Here is an 8,133-nt window from a genome sequence, read left to right as displayed (position 1 = left end):
TGTTCACTTGAACTTGTGTGTGTGTGAGTGTGTATGTGTAATAGACAAGAGAAATACAGTTCTACAATGATATGGGCTGTGATGTGATAAAATATGTACAGCTAGTAAGATTCCTACAATCTGCAAAATCAGACAAATATTCTTAAATACTGAATTAATAATGACTATTTATTTTATTTTTGGATCAGCATACACTTTTATATGATGGTGTTTCAGTGTGATATTTCTAGACATGAACACAGTGCAGTATGAATAAATTTACCCCCTCTAACATATTCCCATTCCATCTTTCCCTCCTGCCCTCTTTATTCAAACAGCATTTGATGGGTTTAATGATGCTATATTTGTGTGTGTGTGTGTGTGTGTGTGTGTGTGTGTGTGTGTGTGTGCACAACATTCTTTGATCCTCTTAATGGAGACGATTAAATTGAGAGTCAAAAGAATATTCTTTTACTTGGGTATCATTGAATAAATGTTTGCTGAAAGAATGAACCCTTTTCTGAATCCATAGGGAAGGATATTTTTTAAATAATTTACTTGAGTTCAGTGTTTCAAATTAAGTTCTTCAACTGTTTCTTGGAAATTCAATATATTTTTAAATGTCTACAATAGACTCTGTTTTGTCTTAAGGTTGTGATAATTAATATATGTCCTATGTTGCTGACCACTGAGTATGTCTTCAACTCTCTGTTGCTAAGAAAATGCCTAAGCAGTAGAATATTTCAGTATTTGCATTTGATCTATGGACTCAGTCGTTAAAAAAATACAGAAAATTCAAAGATTTATACATCATAAATACACTGTGGCTAAATAATGTCAAGACATAGTAAAGACAAAATGTACGGCTTGCATAGATTCCTATACATAAAGGTTCTCAACACCATATGGTGTACTACTAGACATTCGTGAAGTTTTGTAATTTTAGAAGAATTCAAGGTCGTTACAAACTGTATACATACAGTTCATCTCTTGAAAAAGTGCTTGATTATAAGGACCACTAGTCCTTTTTTTTTAATTCAAAAGTCTTAACAACTATCAGTGAGGGATAGAGGGTATAGTTAAATTCTATAGGGCAACTTTTATTGTCTTAAATTATTCTGGTGTCACTTAAATAAAAGCTACCTAACTGATAGTAATGCAAATTAAACTCTGCTGTTGAATGATCAAGATGATTCAATATAAAACCCATGATAAAACTTGACCATAGCCCTTTGTCAGCTTGCTGGGACAGTTCTTTGGGGTGATATCTACTTCACTATCTATTTAACACAGCTGCCCCCCCCACACCTGTTAATTCTCCACAATAAATTTCCTAGCTGATGCTATATTGTGAGCAGATTACACACCTTACTAGGGGTGTGTGCAAACCCACATCCCTAGTAGCCCCTGAAACAATCTCAAGACCAACTCAAATCATACAATTCAAACACAATTTTTAATGAAATAAGTTTTGGACAAATTTTCATCCCAAACTCAGATGAATGGGTCAGAAAAATTGCTTCAAAGTCAAAACAACTCTCCTGGTGACAGAATAATGATACACCAAAAAGACACAAATCAAAATTATTATAGGCAGAAATAAACTATGAGTAATCATTAGTTGCTCTATAAGAATGCCATTTGGAAAGTAACATTATTTACAAATAAAGCAAAGTTCAGGATACTGTCAAATAGATCAGGAGAAGTGAATAATTTAATCAGATATGAGAGCTTAATTTTACCTTTATAAAAATTAACACTAATAGCATGTTAATTCAGCAACATTATATTCTGACTTTCAATATTCACTCTAATCAAGTTAAATTGTTGAAAATATTTTCTAATTAGCATGCAGAACAATGAAACCTGGAAGCTTTTTGCTTTTTGTTCTTGTACAGAAAAACTGATGTGAAGTCTTCATTTTGACTCAGATGAAAATTGATCTAATATGTCACAACTTTGGCTCCCAAAGGATGTCATTCTTCAAAAGCTACACGATTGACTTTACTTGTGTGAATATCTCCCCTAAAGAATTGAGGTACAAAGATATTCCTTGTAACATTAACTGAAATCTAAGTTTATCTATCTACACTTGGCTGTTCAGTAAAAATAACTATAACATCTGCATATTTATGTATATATTTTTAATTTCTTAATATAATTTTAAATCTTATAAGTCACAGAACATCTGGAAGGCAAAGTAAAATTAATTTTGTGATAGCGCTTAGTATTTGTTGCTTCCGTTTTCTTAGCTCTCTCAGTTTGCCATTTTACTTCTCCTCTTTAAATCACATGCTATCAACTCAAATGTTCTTTTCTTGAAGAAACAACTAAAGTATCCTTGGGAAATGCCTTGGGAAAGTAGAAGTAATCTAGAAATAACACATTATTTTATTTCAAGAGTTAAATGGAATTGTTTGAGCTGGATTAAATTCATTAAGACTTGTCTGAAATAACTTTTACATAAGGACAAATAAAATGATCTCTACATAAAACGATTACCAGCTAACGTTATTGCTCCCAGAAAATTGTAAGCTAGAATGAGCAATAAAAACATTATACTTGGAATGTGATATTAGAGAGAGGCTATTAAAATATTTTACTCAATTTCTATTACACCTTAAAATGAAAGTCATCAAAATGTCATTACAGGCCCTTTCCTCAGATTCTTGAGAGAGGGAATTTACTCATTTCGGGAAATGGAGGGCTATCCAACATTCACTTAAAATCCATTGAAATAACAGCAAAGCAAAACACGATGTGAAATTTGTAAAGCATTTTCTATCAAAATAGGTTCAGATACATACATAAATACATACCAAGGATTATTTGTCTTCAGCTACCTAGAATTAAATATTTTGTTAATGAAATTAACCATTCCCATAAAATATTACCTTCAGGAAGACCTGGAGAAAGAATTCCTGGTAAAGGAGCCACAAGTTGAATTCTGCAAAACCGGGGTTAACAAAGCACTAATATAACAGTTTAAAAGAAAAAAAAACTTCATTAAAAAAAATCAATTATTTGGAAATTATTTCCAGCCACAAAATGACTCATTGGATAAGGTAGCATAGAACTTCTGACGGCTGCTCAAATAAAAAGAGCTGTGAGTTGGGTAAAGTGTAATTATAACAATAGAGGAATGGGCTATGGGTTCTTTCAGAAAACTAGTTCTGGGTGAAGCATTTTGAATCAGGAAGAGATCTTTGACATCACCCAATTCTGGCTAGCAATTTACTGGTTCTAGGAATCAAATCTACATAAAATGAATATTATTTTAATGGCCACCCATCCCCCTCCCCATCAATTCCTCTAAAGAAATAATAAAGCTGCCTATCTCCAAAGCTGAAAAGAAACATAGGCAGTACCTAATAATATTTTATAAGCAAAAGTCAGACGACTTAAATTTCTTTTAAGTTGTTATCTTCAAAACTTTCCTATTTTTTTTTTAAATCAAATGTGAAGAGTCATACTTAGCAGTATTTTTTTTAACATTACTGGCCAGAAGTAGGTGAGATGATTTGAAAAATGCATTTTAAAATTTAAAAAAGAAAGGAAAACGTTGGATTTTTTTTACCTTTTAGTTGAAGGAGGGCGTCACTTCTTACGGGGTTCTCAGGAGCCTGAAGATAATCAGTGCTGGCCGATTTAGAATAAAAACCATTAGCATATTACTTAAAAAAAAAAAAACCTGACCCTACATAGCCGTGACCTCGGACGGAAGCTGAAAGCACTTATAGGCAATCAACGCCTTTTGCTGATAGGTATTTGATCAACCTTATCTTATTAGCAGAGTGTCCGTCCTGTTCCCTAGCAGGCAGCCAGGAGCAGCTGTTCAGGGACGGGGCTCGCCCCTGCATGCTCGCCCGGCTCCCCACCACCGCGGCGGCTGCTTTCTATCCAGATGCTACGATACCAGCGAGTCCCGGGGACCAAGAAGTAAGCCTGCGAGCAGAACACCAATATTGGCCACAACTTTCCCTCCAAGAGCTAGCCTGCTGCGGCTGAAGGGGACGGGAGCTGAACAGCTCCTCGTGTAACGTTGGGGGCTAAGCAGAAGGCACCCTCCTTCCACCTCTCCCCACCCCTCACCCCCCTCTTCCCACAAACTACTACTGACTTCCGTCTCCAGCCCCAGCCACCTCCAGCCACTGGGAGACGCAGCCTCAGCCCGAGAGAAGATAAGAGGGCAAGCAAAGCTCACCCACCCTCTTTCCCTCACTCCACCTACAGCTCCATCCTGGAATCCCAACTGAAATGCTAATGGACAAGAAAATGAATGCCAATTTCCTCCACTTTGCTCCAAGTTCCAGTGAGGGCCCCCACCACAATCAAAGATAGCTGTTGGTAGAGAATGCCTTGTTCCATACCATTAACTCAGAACAAAACATATTTTTCGTGGGACAGTGGTGTTTACTTGTAAGAACTGATGAATTGTTCGGCACCATTTATTACTGGCAGACAAAGACAAGCAGCCACGGTTTTGGATATAAATCAAGGTACATGCTCCTCAGATTTAAAAAATAAATAAATAAAAGATTGCTTAAGGCGGTCCCCCCCTCCCCCCCACCCTCCCCCCCAACCATAGAGATTGAGGTCAAACTGGCCATAGCAACCACGAAGAGAACTTAGGCCTCCAGAAAGACCTAGCAACCGATAAATGAGTTCAGATCTCTTTTCAGCTCCACTGGTGTGAAAGGCAAAATTAAAAAGATTAGATCACCCAGCACCCATTACAAAAGGTGCCACAATGAAAAAGTCATTTCCAGCCTTTGAATCACATCAAATAAATAACATTCATCCCAGTCATAATGAACAACTTTCAAAGTAAATTGAATCTCCATAGTCTGACTATTCTTGATGCACAGTATTTACATAACAATATATCAGAGGAAGCCCAGAATGGGTCTTATAAGTGGAGAACTGGAAGGGGAGGGGAGGATTAAAAAAAAAAATCTTTAGCCCAGATTACTGTATATTCAGACTGCTTCCCAGCTCCCCTCAATTAAACAATGTGTTCTATCAGGAACATAAACAGTGTTTTTAAATTGTGGGAAATGAAAGTTTTCAGTACATTTTCTAAATGCCTGGATCCAACCCCATTCATTCCTTTTGTGGGGCACAGAGAATGTAAAAATCACTTAATGTCCTAAATCCATGCCTGAGACTCTGTTTTTCTTTCTTTCTTTTCTCTTTCTTTCTTTCTTTCTTTCTTTCTTTCTTTCTTTCTTTCTTTCTTTCTTTCTTTTTCTTTCTTTCTTTCTTTCTTCTCTCTCTCTTTCCCTCTCCTCTCTCTCTTTCTCTCTCTCACTCTCTCTCTCTCTTTTTGTGACAAAGAATTCTCATCTATGGGTACGCTTGTTTCTTTGTTCATGCCAGCATTTTTAAGCGTAAATATCTGCTGACTTAAAATGAACACACATTCACACATTTTTTTTAGCATGTGGCTCATTCATTATTTGTCATTTCCTCGAAAGTATAAGATATTCTCCATTCTCACAAGGATGTCTATGAAGTTTTCATTAAAACTGCACACACAATGTTTATCTGCTCGCTACAGTCTAATTTGGTCTCCATGTCCGTCATTAAAAAAAATAAATGCTTAATCTCCCGAATCATATCTATTGCCATAACTCTTGCACATTTCATATATTTCAAGTGGAGTATGTTCAAAATAAGACAGTTAAATCTATTTAGTAAAAATATACCAGCATAATTTTATCTCTCAACTCCACAGGGAATCTCATTAATTTTTTAAAAACTCTCTGACCTCCGTAGAGTTGAGTATAAAAATAATTACAAATTAAGAATGAAAGAGCATCACTTGAATTCTACACAGCCATAGGATCTACACTGCATGAAACGTTGCTAACATTGCTATCATCAAACACATTTTTGAAAGCAGATATAAATTTAAACAGCATGATAAATGTCACCACATAGACATAAAAATCAGCTCACCCTTCCACCGGCTGGGGCTCATACTTCACCTCAGATCATTTTAGTCACACAAAGCCCGCCCGGGAAACAACACAGATCCCGGTCAAGTGACAGCCACCGCGGAGAAGATGCCCTTTCAAAAATATTTCCCCGCGGAGACTTCTTCTCTGCCAAGGCACCTCAGTCACTAGCATGCAGAAATACAACAATAAGAGTACGCATCAGTATTTTCTTACCTAAAACTTGTCTGGTCATTGCTGTCCCCTCTGGTGTCCGGGCTGTTGTCATCGTGGAACCTGGTTCCACTCTGTTTATTACGCTGTGCCTCAGTTACAGATTGTGACAGTCATCTGCCTGCCTTGAACCTACGAGGGGAAAAATGAGAGAGGGAGGAGAGAATAAGACAGAGAGGTGTGTGTGTGTGTGTGTGTGTGTGTGTGTGTGTGTGTGTGTGTGTGTGTGTGTGTGTGTGTGTGTAAGAGAGAAAGCAAGAGAGAGAATAGAGAAAGAGAAAAGATATGAGAGAGAGAGAGAGAGAGAGAGAGAGAAAGAGAGAGAGAGAGAGAGAGAGAGAGGGCTGACTTGAGCCTAAGAACTAAAACCAAGTCAAGCCTGAGCACAAATGATCAAAGCACTGTCCTTTATCAAGAGAGTAGACAGCTAGTTATTTAGCTGTTTTTGTTTTTGTTTTCTCCTCTCCTGAAAAGTGGGACTGTCATTGGGGATTCTCACCAGGAAAGCTCAGGCAGAGACAGCCCTTCTCCAGAGTGCTAGCGCTACGCAGCAGTCCGTGCAGAATACAGGTACCTATTGTTCCAGAGACAGATATGTAGCCAGCCAGTCAGACTCTGACAGATCTCAGCAAACCAGTGAGCCTGCTTTCATTTTAACTCCTTATTTACTAGTGCTTTTTGGTGAGCTGCAAAGGTCGTCTTATCACCCACGAGAAATAAATGGAAATGATGCAGATGATCAAACTGTAGGAACTAAGCCTGGATCTTTTACAAAGAGAGACTTGATCTGCCATTACTGAAAGGTTGAATTTGATGCAAACATCTTATTTTTCTAGGTAGAACTGAAGTGTTTAGATTATATACAAGGAAGAGTTAGCAAGTAAAAGGAAAAAATAAACCAACAACACAAACCATTAGCATCCAACATAAAAACAGTCAATTTAATGAGGACAAGAGAAATTGAGGTGATTTAAAATACCCCAAGTGTAAATAAATATGCTCCGGCACGGATGGGGGGGAGAAGGGGTTTAGACAAAACCAAAGGAGTCCCGATGCTTTTGCCTAGGGGTGTGGCCCATTGAAAACATTCTTCATAAAAAGCCACCCCATAGACTTGTTCCCATAGGAAATGAAGTCTTTCTAGTCCCCCCTCTTTTTCAAGGCTCCACTGCTTTCTCAAGCAACCCCTCCCCCCCCAAAAAAAACCATCTCCGAGCTGCAGTGCCTCACTCATATCTAAATCATGCAATAGTAAAGAAGCTCAGAAACAATGACTTAAGACATTGTTCCTGATGGATCCTGAGAACCAGGGGGCAAACTTGGGTCTTTAGATTCCTTGACCTTAAGAGAGATTACAGTGAGTGTCTAACTTTCACTTTTTGTATTAATTGAAGGATTTTCTTTTAAAGAGTAAAAGGAAGTCACAATGCCTTGTGTTTGACTACTTAACAGCAGTAGAAGACAGGGAATAGAATAACAAAAAGAAAAGTAGCTTGTCCTTGAGTTAAGATAAGAGGTAAAACAATCCTCTCTTCAAAGACTTTAACACTTTGTACTTTTTTTTTCTGGAATGAACACCAGTTCTCATTGTTACCATTTCACCCAAGCAACACTACATTCTGATATATAGTAAGTACACTGTATAGTGTAGCAAATGGGTATGAAATTCCTTTGTAAAATTTAGACTCAGGAGTCACTTTAGAAAGCGAGAGGGTCAGTATTCAATGCTATTGGGGAGATTTAACCAGGCCTAGCTGTTAATGGTAGTGAGGCATGTAGATCATACCTAGGCACTGTTGAACTGCTTCTCCTAAGTATGTGGGTTTATTTCCTTTTTTTTTTTAAAGTAAAGTAATAAGAGGTTGCCTCATGGTGTTTCAAAACCCCACAAATAAAAAATAATAATCTCAGAAATATAGTGATTTCCTTTCACACTCTCTGTCCTGAATCTCAGCATTCTGAAACCATTTCAAGACAAGCT

The 8,133-nt window shown here is 37.4% G+C and overlaps 1 long non-coding RNA gene across 1 annotated transcript; it reads right to left on the bottom strand.

Annotated features, from left to right (window-relative positions):
* Positions 1 to 3,504: 3,504 nt before the first annotated feature.
* Positions 3,505 to 6,681, bottom strand: LOC138805686 (uncharacterized). Its single transcript, XR_011365620.1, has 3 exons — positions 6,652 to 6,681; positions 6,156 to 6,284; positions 3,505 to 3,618 (listed from the first exon to the last, which is right to left on the bottom strand). It is a non-coding gene; the product is annotated as an uncharacterized lncRNA (long non-coding RNA).
* Between the last annotated feature and the right edge of the window lie 1,452 nt (positions 6,682 to 8,133).

The sequence above is a fragment of the Dipodomys merriami genome, unplaced genomic scaffold (genome assembly GCF_024711535.1).
Source record: "Dipodomys merriami isolate MVZ:Mamm:240054 unplaced genomic scaffold, mDipMer1.0.p SCAF_10, whole genome shotgun sequence".
NCBI lineage: Eukaryota > Metazoa > Chordata > Mammalia > Rodentia > Heteromyidae > Dipodomys > Dipodomys merriami.
The sequence above is the reverse complement of the archived record's forward strand: the minus strand, read 5'-3'. Positions and strand labels throughout refer to the sequence as shown.